Consider the following 17,968-nt stretch of genomic DNA (forward strand, 5'->3'; position numbering starts at 1 on the left):
GCGAGGTTTAAATGTTTTATTTAAGTGCAGCTTAAATCACAGACGAAACCTCTGTGTTAATAGCAAATCTGTGGGACACCTTAAGAATACTCGTACTGATATTTTTTTACTCGTAATCACTCCAAACGTTATATTGATTTTGTCTCTCTCAACCTCTGAACGTGCTTTCTGGAACAGTAATTAAGCGAATTAAATTCTATATGTTGTGATGATTTTTTTTTATAACACCCCACATTTGGCTAGATACTGCACGGATGTCTGTAGCTAAATGGGCTAAAACAAGTTCCAGCGGTTGCGAGAACACAGTAAAATAAATGTGGCTAACATTCAAATAAAATCATATTCGGTATGCGTAGTGATCGATCTTACGTAACCGCTTAAGCAACTTTTAATATGAGACACATCTGAAGGTGATAATTAAGCAAAACTTCTGAACGGCTGGCACCATAAAAACAAATGAGCCGGAGGCGCCTTTTATTTTCCCTCTATATTTGTGCTCTCAGTTTTTTACGACTCGAGAGGGAAATTGGGCCTCCAGTCTTAGGGGAAATATTTGCGGAGTGTTTTTGCCTGTAAACGCCACTCAAAAAGCTCTTCAGATTTAACGAGGAGGGTTCGGCAGAACGTGGGATAGTTTATTAAGGAGAATGTGGAAAAGATCAGGGAAATCACTGCGGTAAACTTCCGCTAAGAACGTGTTCTATTTTAGTTTTTTTTTTTTATGTTGTCTTTTGTGTATATCTGTATGCAAGTCGAGCGTGCTCATCTTTCAGCGAAGCGTTACTGCAATTTGTTTTCCAGTTACATATGAGAAGAAGCTAAGTACCGCCGCTGGGGATTTGCAGTCAATCTTTGCGGGAGAACGTTATATTTTCCTAAATGTTCTGGAGTGTTATGAGCTGCGGGCGGTCACGAGAAGTTCACGATGCTGATAAGCAGGCTCGTGTTTTACTCATACTCGATCTCGAGTGATTTACGTATTAATATGAACTTTGTTTATATTGTCGCTTTTTTCGTATGTTATTGGAACGAAACTAGAAGGTGAAGTTTAGGATACTGCGAGAAGCTTGGGAGGTCATTACCGCATGATTATTTATATTGATTGCAGAAAACTCAGAGGCAGTAAAGGGTAAGAAATAACCGTTTTTCTTTACAAGGAGGGAAGCTTTGTATTAGGATGCTACTGTACTTTACGTTGTTACTAATTTGTATTCGCAACAACTTTACGTTTTTTCACGCCTTCTCAAAATGCGCATATTTCTTTAAAGGCAGCCAAAAAAAATTACATTTGTGTTGCACTATGAAAACAACAACAACAACAAGAGTTTTAAAAACAAAATACACTTTTTTATGTTTATCCTAAACCAGTTTGGAGTCAATGAAAACCCAAGCATTGGTCAGCACAGCACATGGACTTCGTGTCGCGTTAACCGCTATTTTAATTTTCTTTGTCTCGATTCAGATGTTTTTTTTAATCTGCACGTCCGCACGCGTTCTCTTCTTGCAAACCGTTTTTCTTTCTTGCTGAAATAGATGTAGCGTAGGCGTGTCGGGTGGTTTCGCCACGACGTTTTGTGCAGCTGTTTTCATCATCTAAAGTGGAGGTGGCAGCAAGGTTTTAGAAAAAAGGCATACCGTGGTGGCCACAGCCGGGCCTAGACGGAGGTGCAAGACTGACTTTTACCAAACTTCCGATGTGAAAAGAACATCAGAAATTAACATCCGCCTGTCGACAATGTCGGTGGGAATACCTTTTTAAACTACAAATTCGCTCCATAGTTATTACTAAGACGAGATCGTCTGGACCAGCTTGCTAGAACGCTGTCTCAGCCGAAACTAGGTGAAAGAAAGCACTGCAAAGGTTGGGAGCGTCTTGAGACGCGATTGGAGGCTCGCTCAGCTCGTGTGACACGGCTCAACAATATCAATTACCCGATGGAGACGAGAGATAGTGCGCGTATATCTAATCAGTATTATGGACAAAACGTTTCGGAAACTGTGCTTTCTTATAAACCAATGCGTGTACTGTGTTCTTTGTAATTGTTAGTCAAAGGTTTGTTCTACTGTGCCAAGCGCACTTGAAGACGTCAGTAAGCAGATATGTTTTCCGACTACTTTGGGTAGTCGTTAAGGTTTTCTGAATTTAATTCGAGAAATTGCACTATTTTATTAACACGACCCTCACAAACCTCTTCCAGGCAATCTTAACTGTTTGCTTTGAAGCGCTCTAAAGCTCTGCGGCCAAGATGTAGATGCGGCGGAAAAGATGAAACGTTTCTATATTGTACATAATTAAAATATCTTGTAACACAACTAATGACAACTATAGTATGGCTGTATGAGAAATTTGAGTGTTTCCCCGAATGATAGCTTAAGAGTCATGAAAAAAAAAATCTCTGCTAAAACCTGCGATTGGTAAGGAAGAAGACTGGTTCTAAGTATCAGTCAAACTGAACGAGCATTGGTTGGCGAAGAGGAAAGCTTAGCGATTAGAACAAAGGGAGAAACAGAAAATAACAGAATGTGAATAAAACAATTTCTCAGACCGCAATACGATACGATTATCAGCAGCATTATTTCGACCAGCGGAGTGGCTACTTTTGAGAAGGCCGTACAATACAAAAAGGATATGTTAGTCGGTGCGATGTTCATTTATTACTATAGAAGTTCCTGTACTCTTAGTATACTCGAACCGAATGCCCTGTGAAACTGAAATAAAAAGACAAGAGTCCCAAGGAACATTTAAATATTCTACTCCTTCCCAAAACGCTTGACGCAGATTACAGTAAGGGACTCCCTAAGTGCTCTTGGTGAAAGTATGCTAACAGGGAGTCTTTTAAAAGCCGAAGACTTTTTCCGAACAAATGGTGGGATCAGTTCAAGATGTCTATCATTCTGACCGTGCTCAAACGCTCTTTATTTTTCTTACAGACGTTTCATATCAGTGAGTTTTTGCACGATTGAATTTAGTTCTCAGAAAAACAATTTAACTCTACCATGGGGTGTATCATTCAAAGTGGCAATCGACTTTCGGGATCACGATTGAAAAACATGCCCGACACCGAAAGCTGCAAATAGAAATTGAAAAAAAAGCGATATTTCTAGCGCATCTATCACTGGATATTTAAGTTGCCTACGCGGAATTAAAATTAAATAAAAAGAAAACACGGGTTCTTGATGCTCAAAAATATTGTAAATCAAGATGGATGCTTCCTTTAGAAACTATTTCATCATAATGAAATATGTGCTTTCTTGTAAAGCACACTTTTCTTAGGGTATTTCTTACAATAACTAGGGGTTCGATCTAACAGCTCCAGAAGAGCTCGCAAGCTCGAACCAATTTTTTTTTTTTTTTGTTTGCAGGGTGACATCAAAGTTGTTTGCTACTCCTTCACTTCGAGCATGCTGGTATGTTTATGTTCCCCAGAATAAATGGAAGTATCTGGAGGGAATTATAAACAAGGCGATGTACTTTGCCTGCAGAAATTGGGTATTATTATTTTGTTGAAGAGAAGTACGAAACAAATTTCGGTTAAGCCACCGAATCTGTGACCGAAAGTGGTATTTCAGACGAAGAATGAGATAAGACAAGCTTATGGGACTAATTCCAAATGAAACTATACGTTGAATCACACAATGACGTCTGGCATTTTCTTGGAGGGACATAATTTCCTCAAACTCAAAGCCGCTAAAAAAAAAAAAACACGTTTTGGTTTATTTTGGGGATTTCTGAAATATTCCTTTCCATAAAAGGAAGCGGTAAGGAATTTACTCCAAAAACCTAGTTTCTCAAAAAGCAAAGATGTCACTTAATCGTCGTTTTGACATTGAGTTAGTGGCTGCAGATATAAACGTTAATTATTCTTAAATCTGGCGCACATTTTGAAAGTACTTCTTTCGGATACAAAAATTCTGCTTCACAGACGTCTTTATGTGCGGCACTTTGGACATATTTGCTGGGTTAATTTTTACAGCCTCCCAAAAAGGGGATTTTCTGTTAGAGGTGGACTTAGCCGTGAAGGGAAAAGAAAATGAAAACTTTTCTTAGGAAACAATGCGCGCCCGCTGTACTTACTTCACTCCTAAACTAAAGGATGGTTCATACACTTGCACGAGTTCGACCGAGTGCGAGTGCAACGGCCAGCGACGTTAATCCTCTCACGGATTGCTATGGCAACGGGGCGGTTGCAACCGGCTTAAAACCCCGTCGCCATAGCAACCTGTAAATGGATTCACGTCGCACGCCGTTGCAGCCGCCCTTAGTTCTTACTCACACAAGGGTGTGAATCGCCCTTGACAGTGCGGGAGAATTCACGTGCTTGTTGGACCCGTCTAACGTCCATCTTTTGTCATGTGAAAACATTGTGGCCACAACCACTCGCAAAGAACCAGGTCAGGAGATGAAAGGAATTGGAATCGGTCCGGCGAGTGCGTAGCTTCCATTGCACTGCCAGCTTAGCGGTAAACTGAGTATATTGTAGCAGCTGCATCAATTTTTTAGGCCGCCATATTTCGGTCGGAAACTATGAGCATGTATTGTATCATAGCCTCCTCTATACCCACAAAGCCTGGCAGTTCGACAACGGAGTTATAGAGTGCCCGGGCGCAGATTTGGAGCGCGAGGTAGGACCTGGTAGCATAGAGCATCAAAGAGACATTTATCGGGGAACCTGGACGTCAGCGCACAGCTTTCGCAGCGGCGAGGACCCGAAATACACTTTCGGGTCCTGGCATCTCCCCGCTGCGTCTCGCGGCAGCGGCAAAACGCTGCGTTTCGGCGACCACAAAAACAAATCACTGCACCCCCCTCCTCGTTTGGCAAGTGTTTTCCGTGCAGCTAGTGTTATTTCAGTCGCAGTCACCGTTGAAATCAAGTAGAACGTGAAGACCGGCACAGCAGTGACTGGCGGGTCATCAACTCCATTCAAAACGCACTGGTAAAACCGTGCAATGACCGGAAGTAAAAAAAAAATCCAGGCGGGTATTTTTTTAATCACCTCTAAATATCCCGTTTTAATATACCACCCTTTTTTTTGCAAGGTCCTGTGGTTGAAAGATGATGGCCTAAAACTAAACATTTCACGGAGATCTGCCTGGTTGGGGGTAATTAATTATTAAAAAATTCGAACAACAACCAAGCCCTTCTATAGGGACCCTACGTTTCAAGGCCAATTCTGTCTCTTCTTCAGGAGCGACTACGGCTATGGCCATTGAGGAGCAGTGTCTTTTTTTTTTTTTTTTTCTTCTACGGCGGGTATCTGCTTTTCTTCTTTTACGGCTGTGCCTTTTCAATAAAGTAACGACGCTCGTCTTCTTCGAGCGTTTCCAATCAGTGGCTAAACCAACGACGCGCAAACACTAACCGGTCCTGCGGTCGAACTCAACGTGAATCGGAGTAAAGTGCATTTTAGTTTTTGTCCTTCATTTTATCGTGGCCCCTCTTTGAAGCGCCAACTAAAATAGGCAAGCCTCATCGAGCGAGCGCGTTAATGAGGCCAGTGTTTCGTCCGGTCGGACACGTATCACGTTCTGCGCAGCTTCTGCCGAGGCCTTTCTTTCGCAGATTAATTTTCTCGTTAACGTCACTCTTCAACGGTCCTTCTCTCGCTGCTGGCGACGGTGTTTCGAGAAGTCCGCCCTGACCCCGCGTGTCGTTGCGCTGCTGCGCCTTTAGAATTTGAGAACTCGGTTAGTGACTCGGGCAGATCCAGAAAAGAAAAAAATTAATAAAGCGAGTTTGTACGCGGATTTTGCGGGGAGACGGGCAAGCAACTTCACCGCAAGTTTGTGCCTTAAATTTATCGAAACTTCCTTTGAACGTATGTCGCAACGGTGATTTCTTTTGTTTCAACGGACAAACTGCTAAGGAGGGGGAATTTTTTTATCGGTTTATTTTATTGGCAATGGTTAACACTAAACGTCTCATCCGATTAATTATCGATTCAAAGTAGGTCTCCATTCTCTAGGGCGCACGCGTGTTATTAGAGTGCACCTTCTACACCGACATTTGTCGTCGCCTAGAAAGCAACTGTATACGGTGTGCAAGTTCGTGCGCTCCTTGAGCATCTCGTCCGTTTATTTATCCGCCAAAGCACACCCATGTTATTTGGTTTCCCACCGACCTCAACCCATGACGGTGAGAGCTAATTGTTGACGCTTCATCACGCGTTTCCCGCGCACTCCCTTTGTTGCCTTTTGATAGACATGCTCCTCATTGCGTTCCGATGCTCCAAAGACGCGTTTTGGAGCACCTGCTTCCCGTATAGTCACTTATACTCGTTTGCAAGCAAGATCTCGGGGCGCCGCCATCTTCGTCACTTGGGGTGTGCTTGGGCGCGGCCAGAATTCGATTACGAAGCCTCGTTAAGGCGCAGTGGTCGGACAATGGCCGCGCCCGTGCGGACCCCAGCTTAGCAAGATGGCGGCGCCCTGGTGCCGCTCTTGCAAACATGTGTCTAGGGCATCTCATGGTCACTACGCAGCCCATGATATTGGGGCATCGCGCGACATGAACGCCGAAGGACAACTCGAGAAGCAGCAAGTGCGACCGTAATAAACCGCACCGTGCGTCGTTGAAGCTTATGGTGACTCTGAGTTCAAAAATGTATCATCCTTAACAGTGTGCGTATTTTTCTGTGCTATTAGGGCGATAAGAAGAGGTGTATTTTAAAATTTCAACGCGAAGTGACAAACCACGGTCCGCGCTGATGTGTACTGCAATTATCTCTCAAAAAAACAATTATTTCAGACAGTTCATAAAAAATGCACGTTTTAGCAACATCTTCAACTTTCTATCCAATCACGTCGTATCTACGATTTTCAATAGATTGTCTATGAACTTTCTTTCGACGGCAGCCTATAAAATACAGACGATATACCGTCTCTATTTGGCATTCATATATGAATGCCATAAAATTTCTATAGCCACGTGTCAATAAACTTTCTGTCACAATATTTCTCTGTAATTTCTATGAACTAGACTCGATATAATAAATAAGCTGCAGTGCTGAGAAATGAAGTCGCAGCAAGTTGGAGCCTCCTCGCGGAGACTGCGTGTTTTGAGTGTGTGAAATAATTAGCGCTCCTTGTAATGGCTCTATTGGTAGGGATACAGTTGAGCAACCCTTAGAGACGAGACTATGTAAATTATTTGCGAGAAAAAAGCAACCTCTTGTAATCGTTTCCTCTCCTGGAGTGGTCCTCGTTCAAATGATTGACTTTCATGTGTAGGCTAAAATTAGCGTGGAGCAGTTAAAATTAGTTAGTTACTAGTGTTATGAGTGCTAGGAGGATTTTATATCTCTGATGTATGCGTATGTGCATAGGGCATGTGGCGAGTGTATGCTTCCATAGATGTCTTCTGACAAACCTAAAATGAATGATCAGGATATATTTGGTTCATTCGCAAAAAACTGGTCAATTTCTCAGAGAAAGGAGATTCAAATGTTGCTAGAGTCTCTATTTGTTTTCTATGCATTGTTTGTACAATATTTATCGAATCTCTACACAACGAAATCTGAAGAAAGTCGAAGAAAAAGCGTTGGAAAACCTAAAGAGAGTTGATAAAAAGGTGGATACATTTTCTATGAATGTACATACCCCCTCTATTCTATTTCCTGTAGAAACTATGGAGAAAGGGGATGCATATTTTTGCAATGGTATTTTACCTTGATCAGCATTTCTCACTCGCAGATTTATTACTCTGCCGAGCCGACTGAAATGTTGAGCTCTTTTGTTCTGCCTGTATTATTTCATACACTCTCATACGATTGAACTATAGGTGATGGAGTGGTTGTTGCCTTGTTTAGCTGATTTTAACACCACCGACATAAATCTCTAGACAAAGTTTTTGGAATGACAAAGATTATTCCACCTTCACGTGTGTCTTTCTTATTTTTTTTATTTTTTTTTGTTTTATGAAATCGTAGTTTTATTTTGTCTTCTCGAGAACGGCAAGCGGAGCTATACCGGTACAATGTATTACAAATTCCACCAACTGTATTTCCTTTTTCTTTTTTTTTCTTTTTTCTAAAGTTGGTTGTTCTTTTTTGTTCCCCTTTCTGGGTTACGCCGAATAACTGGGCTGTGGTTTCCGAGCTTGCGACACCGTAGTCTTCTTTACACTATACTCTGTTTTGCCATACGTCCGAATGCAACCGACGCCACGAGCTGATGATGTCGATGTAGAAACACCAAAAGCGAAACGTCGTGGTGTTAGACATCTTTCTGCTCGTGAGCCATCAAAGACTAATCGAATGAGACGCAGTGAGTATGCCCCGGCCCTGCGCTTTTAGTTCGCATGCTCACGTTTCCATGTCCTCGAGCCTCTCACTGTGCGCTGACTTGGAGCGAAACGAAGTATAGGAAAATCCTGGCGGATGGGCAAAACAGATAACTACCGTAAATGTGGGGCGGTAAGAGAAACCAGCAAACGATGAGTTGCCACGTTGGCGCCTTGCCACGGCAGTGCCTTCACTGCCAACCACAGATCGACACACAATTTACGACGGCCAAATGTGTTGGCCAAAAGGGCCGTCGCCTCCTCACGCGGCTATAGTATCGTATGTTCTCTTTTACGGTGTTCGGGCAATATATTATTGTTTCCCGTGACGAAGTGCCAGCCTTTCCCCGTGAAAGAAGAGATATGGCGTGGCATAAACGTCTTTTTGTTGTGTGTGTGCTTGTGCTCAGTTTTTATGTAGATTCACATCTTAGCACAATTGTATTTAGACGTGTTGAATTTCTTGACTGCTACGGGAACGATTTTTTTTTACTTGGTGACACGTAGCGACAACTTGTTCGAAAAGTACACTCCAACTTCTTTCGTGGTTGCATCGGAATATCAATCGCGCAGCACGTGTCCTTAGACAGCGAGAAGTTAAGATAGCTTCCTGTGTGCGTCTCTGTTTCCGCTGGCGCAGAAGACCACTCCTGGCCTGGAGTTTTTAACGTGCATCACGAAGTAGGGATAAACGACTGCACACCAGTGTAAGCTCATTCAGATCGAAAAGGGCAAGAATGGGGATTGCGCTCAGAAAATTTGGGTTGTCCAGCATGAGCTTTTGCTTCACATGTTCCGAGCTGCTGTGTTTTAGTACACTCGGTGATTAGTCGCCTGCGCGTTCAGGCTTAAGCATGTATAGAAAACACGCATCTGAAATTGATGGATGCCTTATTCGAGAGAAAATCGCCGAAGGCTTGCAAGACTTACATTTGCTTAGAGGCGTCCGATGTTCTCAGGACGGACTGGTCTGCCCTCCGACGTCACTCGGCGACACCCGGCGATGCTCTGCGGCGTGACAACAAAGACGAGCAATCTTTATGAGTGGCACATTCTTAAACCTACATGATGGCGTCGTTGACGGTAAGCATCGTTGCACGAGTTGATAAAAGGACCATCGCTGTCACCCTTCAAGAGGGGAGCTTCTTAAGTACATATCGAATTAATTTCAAGCTGTTTGTTTTGTATTTAAGGAAACCGTTAGAGACGTTATATTTTTAGTATATAAAACATTACAGGTCATGGTTGAACAAAGCGTAATACGCTGGAAGCCTTGGGGATCTTGAATTTCACCCAAGTCTGTTACCAAGGAAGCAGAGAAAATACATAAAAAGAAGGACACACACATATGCGTTATCAACACCCATCTTGTTTTATAGACGCACATTCTTTAGGCAAGGTAGAAAGCCCCGCACGGGGTCACGCTCGCCCATTACTAATAGGGCCTGAAATGACACGGATGTCTAGGGGTTGACTGAGCGAAATATAGCTTATAAAGGCATAAGGAATCTGAGATTATATCAGATAACGTTCTTTTGCGCACGCGCGTCCCAGAGAACGATAAAAAAACAAAAGTAAAATATCCTGATCCCCGACAGACTCGATCATAAATATGAGCATGGTCTTTCCTGCAATGCAATCGATGCTAACCTACGCTTAATTGCACATTAAGTACAGGCACAGCCGACGCTACGAGCTGACATGACCAATCAGGCAGTCATAAGTGCGATGTTTGTCCTGTCCGTCCGCCTTGTCTGACTCTTTTGTATATTTTTGAATCTATTACCCAACGCGCTCAATCCAAGTTCATAAGCGCACCATCATGCTGTTTGTCACGTCCCGTTCATCGCGTCCCAAACCTACGTGCTCTATCATTGCTGAAGCAATCATAAACAGAAGAGGCCCAGTGACATGCGCTTTTAACGCTGCTTGAGTGGTTCCATTAGCTCGTAGCGTAGGCTTCGTCTGGACTTGAGACGAATCGAAATCTAAGTGAACTTCCTTGACATATTTATGGACACATTAAAAATGACATATCGTGGGGAGTCCCGAGCACGATATTATTGACCCGAATTCAGTTAGATCCTTGTATTAGGCGATAAGAAACCATAAGCCTAAATCACGAAAACGTGAAGTTGATAATCTACGCCTCCCGTTTTTTTTTTGTTTTTTTTTTTTCAGTTGCCAGGAGCTGCAAGAAGTATTCACGGTTCGCCGTATTGTTTTACTTTCGTTCATAGCGCACCCTCAGAACTAGCTCCCCTTTATCGTCTGCCTGTCATAACAATCCTGATTGGGGGGAAATCTGTGTTAGCCGTGCGTAATCGTGCATTCCTCGCGAATCAACATAGTTGTTCTTGGCAGAAAATCAAATTCGAGAAAGTTCTGAGCAAGCGCCGAGAGGAACGTCCAACATTGTTACGGGTCGGCATGCTATAAGCTGGGAGGACGGATGGGGCGAGCTGCATGGCACTTCAACAGCCACGTATAGTCATGGCCACGGACGCTTCACAAAACGCGGGGCAGTGCGAGCCACCTGCATCTCCTTACGGCTTCACAGCCAATAAAATTGCGACAAGAGGCGACAAGAGCTGCTAAAATGAAATCACGGAGCGAGAGACATTATAGAGTACGCCCCGTGTTTCTTAGGCTGTCTGTGGCTAGAGGCAGCAGAATAGAGTCGAAGCATTTTTGAGGTGAGTAGTGAGTTTCCGTGCGTCCTTCGTTCGCTACTTTTTTAAATGTATTTTAAATGTGTGATTTTAATTACCACTCCAGTTAAAGTCCTTGTCTGGATTAATAGTATGTCAAATCAATATTTCGATCAATAATTAGAAACACTCTCATGGTGTCAAGCTACATTTTGCCAGAACAAAATTCCAATCTACGTAATAGAAATAATTACGTTTATGCTTTATTTATGCCCACCAACAGTAACATGGCTTCGCTGTGGTGCACCACAACGCAGACGAAGAAGAAACATACACACATCAAACGAACTAACGTTATACACACAATTACCAAGTAAAGAACAAACAAATTCACATCATTTGATATAATTTTGACATTTCTAATTTTCGTCTTGTTTTTTTAGAAGCTTAAGGGCATGGATATATGAATTGATGGTGACAAAATACCATTGTACTAAGCTTCCGCTCGGGTGACATGCAAAAGCTGGGAGCGCCAACCAACTTGAAGCAGCTCCATTGACTTCAACCAGCAAGACAAACAAATGCTTAAGTATAATAAAGTGTAACATGGCACTTTGCCTTTTAAAAGTTAGCGCAAAAATAACAAATCATGAAGATCTCTTCTTTCGAAAAGTTCATACCTATATTACTCGGGAGCCAGTTGTATTCCTCATAATATTTGTCGCTAGGTATCGGTCATCAATTACACGAATAAAGCGTCTCTGCACTCTTCGAACGGGCTTAAGTTTTGAAAAATTAAGTGAATTCCAGGCAGAAGAAGCAAACTCCAAATTGTGAGCGAACAAAGCATTTATGCAGCACAAGCGCAGATGACAGTTTTAAACCTCACGAAATTCTTGACATCATGCCGGGCATCATTAATGATGTAGGCACCATAGCATCAACATGCGAATCTATCCGAAGCGCGATGTTCCACGACACTCCGAGTCGCGTATGACACGTGTTCCTTTCATTTCCGATATAAAACAATATACATGGTGCTTCTTGGAAGGCTGGCCAAATAGATACTGCAAAAACTACACGCCGCACAGAAAAAACGGGAATACCTTAGGGGTCGGTGCCAAAGGGTTCATTCAGGAATATGATTGGGGTTCAGTTAAGTGGGTTATTATTTAATTTTAGTTATAACATTTTAATTAGTTAATTTAAAGTTACGCTTTCAGTTAGAAATTTATTGGAAGTCATCAAAGAGTACTAAATTCACGCATGTTACACTGATATAAGGCACAGGCAGCATTTTAAGAAGTGCTAAATTTGGATGCTTTTCTGGGTTTCGAAGGCCAGATTAATGAAGAGCTAAAGATATTGAGTGAAACAAATACGAATCTAAATTTGCATTCATCTAAAATTCAGGAGGGAGTGCATATTATCGGAAAAATTGTGGTTTATAATTCTAAACGGCACTAATACCATAGTTACATGAGTGCTTTCAACTGTTGAGCGAAGGGCTGTTGACTCAATGGCGATCGGCCGGAGTTACGGCAGTGCCAATGTCATTAGGAAGTTGTAGTAGATCGTTTTTCTCCTCTGCTACGGTACCCGTAAAAAAAAACGCCGCAGCTGCGCATGCGCGCCGCCAGCCTTGTCTGCATAGTTCGAGGTCTTTTGGCGGATTACGGAGCGCTATCCAAGTGCTTAGCCGGCTGCGGAAACGGTCTACTACAACTGCCCATTGAGCCGCTAATGACAGCAGAATTCAACTCAGCTGGCCTACCTCAGATAACGTAGGGGGGTCCGCCCCAATGAAGCTAAAGATGGCGACGTCCGACCCATTGCCGCAGACGGCCTGCGCCAGCGAAGCACTTCCTATTGCAAAAAATTGGGGGAGGTATCTAGAAAGTGTCGTAGCAGCAAATATTATCGAAACAGGTATAATTTGGGGGAGAGCTGCCGCTAAAACAATCATTGCACGTCGCGGAGGCCCACGTTCGGCGAACGCGGCCATTGTGATGTCGGTGCCGAAAAGACTTTCGTAATGTCTCTCCCACTTGAATTCGTGTGAAACGTCCTGTATATCGTTTTTTGACTCTAGAAAAGAAAAATAAGAGCAATATATTTTGCGTTAAACGCTTATAATGAATGAAAAGGCTACGTATGATTCATTTTTATCATAAAAAATTTAAAAGAAAGTAATGTGACATTAATTTCGGTTTTGGTTCGGTCAGAATTCGAATCAAAAGTTGGGGTTGTCAGGCCTATGTACCGTCTAACACCGGAAAGTTTATTTGTGCTTAATGACAGTTGGAAATGCCGACGATAGCTGGCTTAATGATCGTTGAAACGGCTCGTGTGGCTAGGGTATAAATCATGACTAACTCAACAACTCTAGTAACTGAGAGTTGAAGAAACGCAGCGCGTCGCTTAACATGCTCATGCATCTTACTTGCCAGACTTACTGGTCGAAGCTTTTCGGCTAATGCCGCAACCTCATTGACTGTGGAGCGACCATATGTTGTACGGGAACTCAATAAGTCATGCCTTTCTAAAGGCGTCATTGATTATATTTGGCACTATGCATCAGGTGTCGGTACTCAACGGAAAATCACTTTTTGTTCAGCCAAACGTTGTCCATGCGGACTACACAATTGGTGCGCGCTATAGTTTAGCAGGCTTCCTCTATCTCTCGACCTTATAGAGCTCAAGAGGACGAGGAAGCCAGCTAGGCGTAAGACGTGTTTTTTTTTTTTTATTTCCATCACCAGAGGGCCAGCTTGACCAGTGGCGCATACCATGTCTTCGATCGACAGGGTGGTCACGCTGCTCAGTTATAAGCTCGACCGCAAGCTGGGAGACATGAAGGCCCGCTTTTGCGGATACCGCCGCCCGGACAACACCGGCGTCAACCCATGGAGCCCAACGACGGGGGTTCTGACCTCCCTGCGTCGCCGGAAATTCGGCCGACTCGTCCGCAAACTGCACTCAGGGGAGCTCCCACCAGGCGCTCTAGACTGGCCCACTAGAAGTCAGCAGCCCATGGTGGCCCCGCGAAGACCACCGTCGCGAAGACCACTGCTAGGCCTAACGCTCTTCACCCTCTTCACAATCCCGTCATCGTCATCATCCCCACGATTCATCTGCACAATACCATTTCGTCATCGTTAGAAACGACGCCGCTGGCCTTCCCGATATGGGCGACTTGTTTTCCTGCGGCGCCGCGATTCTCCAGATCAATCCCGATGAAATAGATTTATCTGTTTAAGCAGACTTTAATGGCGTTTAACGCAAAGCGCGAGAGCACTACTTATATGTAAATGCCTTTAGTGGTAAAACTTTAATTCCGCGATCCTTTTGTTGTCGTTCTTTAACGCGGTGAATGCAAGCAGCGAATGTTTGCCTTCGCTACACCTTGTTGTTCCCTTGGTGGCAACGAGAGACTCGTTACATTTCGATCTCCCTCTTTATGCATCACAATTCTTAGGAGCGATAGCAGCACTGAAAGGGAAAACTTTCGTCTCCTGAACGATTTTTCTCGCATCTCTGAACAATCCCAAATAGCGCGCCCGGGCCTTGCACGCCACCACCAATTCTGCAGCGCTCGTTGCAGGCACGAGACGGTCGCGTATCGCGGTACAATATTTATTTATTTTGTTGCTACGTCTTTTTGCACTGTCGTAGCATTTATCTCAGGGCGTGAGTGCATTACGTTTACGTGGAGCCTTTTAATGGAAAAGAATATTGTGGACAACAATTATCTCGTTTTCCTTCGGGGCATCTCGCCTTCTGCGGACAATACAAAGAAGTCTCGGTAGATATTATCTCCTGACGAATTGTGAAATGGCAAGGAGTGATTCTAAAGCGTTGTCTGATTAGTGCTGTCGAAACGTGCTGACGCTCAATACTTTTAGAACTGTTGTTATGTCTGGGAACGCGACAGAACAGCACACGACAAAACAGCACGCGACAAAACAGCACGGTCAAAACAGCACGGTCAAAACAGCACGCGTCAAAACAGCACAGTGTCAAAACAGCACGGCGACAAAACAGCAGGCGTCAAAATAGCACGCGACAAAACAGCACAACGTCAAAACAGCACAGCGACAGAAGAGCACGTGCCAAAACAGCGCGGCGGCAAAACAGCACAGCGACAAAACAGCACACATGTAGCAACTTCGAGGGCGCTCTTCACCTCTCTCTGCGCGAATATTTTCGAACCTCCTTAAACCTTGCATTTATTGTCGCTAGGTTATAAAGGAATTTATTGCCTATTTCATTGCTAAGTCAGTATCCCGACTGGTGCTGCTGTTATTGGTAAAAACAAACGAAGTTAGCAGTAGTTACTACTACTTAACTACGCTTATCTCTGAAGAGATTGGGAGGTGATATCTTCGTGTCGATGTTGGGCGCGTTGTCTGGTTTTTTTTCTTCTTTCTTTTGTTTTAGACCAACGAAAGATGAGAAGTTATTGCATGGGAAAAAGAAATCCATAAGTTGAAGTTTTGAACCATGTGGTTCGCGGCGGTCCGGTGAGGTTCCGTAGTACTTGTCGTTTCGTAATTAGCGCCTAAGCGTAGAACGTCTCCCCAAAAAAGCGGGAGATGTGCCGATTACAGATGCCTTGATGGAACCGGGAAGATAAGGTAATTTTAATGTCGAGCGAATTCAAGGTGTACCATGGGCAATGATTCTGCGGGGTTCATTCGCCGTGAAAAAAATATCCCGGAAACACGTGGCTGCAGCTTGCAGGCGAGAAGTTGTTTTGAGTTAAATTCACAGATTATTTCCGACGAAGGCTTCGATCGAGTGGAAACTGGTGAAGCAGAAACATGCCACAGCCTCAGTGCTGTTGCCGTACAGCGAGGGCTAAGCACACCGTTGCCTCACACACTTTCTGTTTTATTTTTAACAACTAACAACAGCACATTGTCGTGCGATTGACTCATTTATTGTAGACGACATCACCAGCAAGCTTGAGCGTCAATATTAGCAGAACTGCTCGGGAAATAGCCAGAATACGCAACAAAGGGGGCTTTGGTGCTGCCCAGGGAGCCTTCATGTACAGTCGGGGACAAAAGTCTCCAGGACACGCGAGCTGTGGCTGAAACGCATTGCTCTGCCATCTGCCGGCGGGTCGCCTGGTTTCGAGATCACAAAAAAGCGCATGCGCGTCCTACTGTGCGTGTCAACATGTGCGCTTTCCCGCTCTTCTGCGGCGCGGCGCCTAACTCTGAATCGGGCGCAAGGTACCGCCTCGGAGATAGTGAGTCACGGCAGCTCAACTGAGCGATAAAATCAACTGGTTATAAAGCAAGGTGTGCTGACACGGCGAAATGCGGCGCAATGCCCCAGGCGGTATCTCGTGTTTCGGAATGTGTAGCAGACGCTCGTAAGCCGCCAGCGCTATCTCTGAGGCGGTACCACGCGCCCGATTCCGAGTTAGGCGCTGTGCCGCAGAAGAGCGGGAAAACACACATGTTTGCAGGCAGAGTAGGACGCGCATGCGCTTTTCTGCGATCTCGAAACCAGGCGACCCGCCGGCAGATGGCAGGGCAATGCGTTTCAGCCGCGGCTCGCGTGTCCTGGAGACTTTTGTCCCCGACTGTACACATCGAGAATACCCCCCACTCCCAACGTGCTCCCATGAGAACGAACTCGAAAAATTGGCCGTCGACGAGATGACCTTCGAGGAATTGGCCTAGACCCTCCATTCTTTTAAAGTGCCTACTTGGTGACATGTATTTTTTAACTCGATCGCTATATTTAGGGTTCAGCGTTTTCGGCTTAAACCGATAAAACCGATAAAAGTACGACGAAATCTTTTTTAAAAATTTGGTTTTAACTGAAAAAGGTTCGCATTTTCGAGGGCGTTTGGAGGGGTGGGTGGGGGAATCTGCTTCATTACTGACCGTATGACCACTTCCTTCCACAGTTTTTAGCCTGTCTCCGAGATCGGTTCAACTTTCAGCAAAAGTTGAACCGACGCAATGGTCTTCTGGACGAAATGTGGGTTTTTCAGCTGATAGGGATCTGTGTGTCGAATTCTTTGTTCAAAGATAGTTTAATCGTGAACTGAACAATAAAATTAAAGGGCATCTGTAAATGCCGCACATTATTTAACACCCATAGCTTCCGTCTACTAGAGAAGGGCATAAATACGATTGATTTGTTGTCGTTTCTTGGACTGCGCAAATTAACCACCTCTCGCAGTCGTGAAAATAGGAAAAAGACGCATTGAGTACAATGCTTGCAATTTCTGTATTTTGGTGTTTGCCGCTCCGACCGAAGTGGTAGTAAAGCTCATGTTCGTCCTGTGTACAAATACGATCCCACTGTGATAATGTCAGATTACGGTAGGGCCCCAGTGCGTCTTGCAGAACAGGTCGCGTCGGCTGCCACAGGCAGCAAGAAATAAGAAATTCAGTACCTGGTTCACTTACTATTCATTTTAAACAAACGCCTTTAAATATTGCATTTTCGTCAGTATACTGGTTTTCGTCAATAAACCGAAAAGAACTGAAAGGTTTATCAGTCTACAAATATACTCAGCAGTAAACCGAAAACTTCTGCTTGAAATAAAAACCGAAATATGTACGCCGAATTTCAAGATAATTAAAACCGAAAATGCCAAACCCGAGCTCTATTGTCAATGCCCTGTTTTGACGCTGTGCTGTTTCGACGCTGTGCTGTTTTGACGCCGCGCTGTTTTGGCACATGCTCTTCTGTCGCAGTGCCGTTTTGTCGCTGTGCTGTTTTGTCGCGTGCTATTTTGACGCGTGCTGTTTTGTCGTCGTGCTGTTTTGACGCTGTGCTTTTTTGACGCGTGCTGTTTTGACCGTGCTGTTTTGTCGCGTGCTGTTTTGTCGTGTGCTGTTTTGTCATGGTGCCGTTATGTCTTTGTCTATGAAGATTGTAACCAGGCATTTTTGCTACTAGCTTGACAATGAATGATCCGTCGCGAAGAGTCACTTTCAAGCGTGATGTTGACTTAGCTATGGGTCTTTTCATTCTATTAAGCGATGAATTTGGGGTTCCAGTTTTA

Source organism: Ixodes scapularis, unplaced genomic scaffold (genome assembly GCF_016920785.2).
Source record: "Ixodes scapularis isolate PalLabHiFi unplaced genomic scaffold, ASM1692078v2 PGA_scaffold4__175_contigs__length_147842914, whole genome shotgun sequence".
In the NCBI taxonomy this organism is placed as follows: Eukaryota; Metazoa; Arthropoda; class Arachnida; order Ixodida; family Ixodidae; genus Ixodes; species Ixodes scapularis.